Raw genomic sequence first — 3,074 nt, forward strand, 5'->3', positions numbered from 1 at the left:
ACACTGTGCGTTTCTTATATTCTAAGTTTTTCAGTGCAACTCGCTCATATACTATGTACTACACTGTGCGTTTCTTATATTCTAAGTTTTTCAGGGCAACTCACTCATATACTATGTACTACACTGTGCGTTTCTTATATTCTAAGTTTTTCAGTGCAACTCACTCATATACTATGTACTACACTGTGCGTTGCTTATATTCTAAGTTTTTCAGTGCAACTCACTCATATACTATGTACTACACTGTGCGTTTCTTATATTCTAAGTTTTTCAGTGCAACTCACTCATATACTATGTACTACACTGTGCGTTTCTTATATTCTAAGTTTTTCAGTGCAACTCACTCATATACCATGTACTACACTGTGCGTTTCTTATATTCTAAGTTTTTCAGTGCAACTCACTCATATACCATGTACTACACTGTGCGTTTCTCATATTCTAAGTTTTTGAGTGCAACTCACTCATATACTATGTACTACACTGTGCGTTTCTTATATTCTAAGTTTTTCAGTGCAACTCACTCATATACTATGTACTACACTGTGCGTTTCTCATATTCTAAGTTTTTCAGTGCAACTCACTCATATACTATGTACTACACTGTGCATTTCGTGTAATGCGGGTTTTTCAGTAAATTCTAAGTTTTTCAGTGCAACTCACTCATATACTATGTACTACACTGTGCGTTTCTTATATTCTAAGTTTTTCAGGGCAACTCACTCATATACTATGTACTACACTGTGCGTTTCTTATATTCTAAGTTTTTCAGTGCAACTCACTCATATACTATGTACTACACTGTGCATTTCGTATATTCTAAGTTTTTCAGTGCAACTCACTCATATACTATGTACTACACTGTGCATTTCTTATATTCTAAGTTTTTCAGTGCAACTCACTCATATACTATGTACTACACTGTGCGTTTCTTATATTCTAAGTTTTTCAGTGCAACTCGCTCATATACTATGTACTACACTGTGCGTTTCTTATATTCTAAGTTTTTCAGTGCAACTCGCTCATATACTATGTACTACACTGTGCGTTTCTTATATTCTAAGTTTTTCAGTGCAACTCACTCATATACTATGTACTACACTGTGCGTTTCTTATATTCTAAGTTTTTCAGTGCAACTCACTCATATACTATGTACTACACTGTGCGTTTCTTATATTCTAAGTTTTTCAGTACAAATCACTCATATACTATGTACTACACTGTGCGTTTCTTATATTCTAAGTTTTTCAGGGCAACTCACTCATATACTATGTACTACACTGTGCGTTTCTTATATTCTAAGTTTTTCAGTGCAACTCACTCATATACTATGTACTACACTGTGCGTTGCTTATATTCTAAGTTTTTCAGTGCAACTCACTCATATACTATGTACTACACTGTGCGTTTCTTATATTCTAAGTTTTTCAGTGCAACTCACTCATATACTATGTACTACACTGTGCGTTTCTTATATTCTAAGTTTTTCAGTGCAACTCACTCATATACCATGTACTACACTGTGCGTTTCTTATATTCTAAGTTTTTCAGTGCAACTCACTCATATACCATGTACTACACTGTGCGTTTCTCATATTCTAAGTTTTTGAGTGCAACTCACTCATATACTATGTACTACACTGTGCGTTTCTCATATTCTAAGTTTTTCAGTGCAACTCACTCATATACTATGTACTACACTGTGCGTTTCTCATATTCTAAGTTTTTCAGTGCAACTCACTCATATACTATGTACTACACTGTGCATTTCGTGTAATGCGGGTTTTTCAGTAAATTCTAAGTTTTTCAGTGCAACTCACTCATATACTATGTACTACACTGTGCGTTTCTTATATTCTAAGTTTTTCAGGGCAACTCACTCATATACTATGTACTACACTGTGCGTTTCTTATATTCTAAGTTTTTCAGTGCAACTCACTCATATACTATGTACTACACTGTGCGTTGCTTATATTCTAAGTTTTTCAGTGCAACTCACTCATATACTATGTACTACACTGTGCGTTTCTTATATTCTAAGTTTTTCAGTGCAACTCACTCATATACTATGTACTACACTGTGCGTTTCTTATATTCTAAGTTTTTCAGTGCAACTCACTCATATACCATGTACTACACTGTGCGTTTCTTATATTCTAAGTTTTTCAGTGCAACTCACTCATATACCATGTACTACACTGTGCGTTTCTCATATTCTAAGTTTTTGAGTGCAACTCACTCATATACTATGTACTACACTGTGCGTTTCTCATATTCTAAGTTTTTCAGTGCAACTCACTCATATACTATGTACTACACTGTGCGTTTCTCATATTCTAAGTTTTTCAGTGCAACTCACTCATATACTATGTACTACACTGTGCATTTCGTGTAATGCGGGTTTTTCAGTAAATTCTAAGTTTTTCAGTGCAACTCACTCATATACTATGTACTACACTGTGCGTTTCTTATATTCTAAGTTTTTCAGGGCAACTCACTCATATACTATGTACTACACTGTGCGTTTCTTATATTCTAAGTTTTTCAGGGCAACTCACTCATATACTATGTACTACACTGTGCATTTCGTATATTCTAAGTTTTTCAGTGCAACTCACTCATATACTATGTACTACACTGTGCGTTTCTTATATTCTAAGTTTTTCAGTGCAACTCACTCATATACTATGTACTACACTGTGCGTTTCTTATATTCTAAGTTTTTCAGTGCAACTCACTCATATACTATGTACTACACTGTGCGTTTCTTATATTCTAAGTTTTTCAGTGCAACTCGCTCATATACTATGTACTACACTGTGCGTTTCTTATATTCTAAGTTTTTCAGTGCAACTCACTCATATACTATGTACTACACTGTGCGTTTCTTAAATTCTAAGTTTTTCAGTGCAACTCACTCATATACTATGTACTACACTGTGCGTTTCTTATATTCTAAGTTTTTCAGTGCAACTCACTCATATACTATGTACTACACTGTGCATTTCGTGTAATGCGGCTTTTTCAGTAAATTCTAAGTTTTTCAGTGCAACTCACTCATATACTATGTA

The sequence above is a fragment of the Mus caroli genome, unplaced genomic scaffold, assembly GCF_978045245.1.
Source record: "Mus caroli unplaced genomic scaffold, Mus_caroli_1 scaffold_25, whole genome shotgun sequence".
In the NCBI taxonomy this organism is placed as follows: domain Eukaryota; kingdom Metazoa; phylum Chordata; class Mammalia; order Rodentia; family Muridae; genus Mus; species Mus caroli.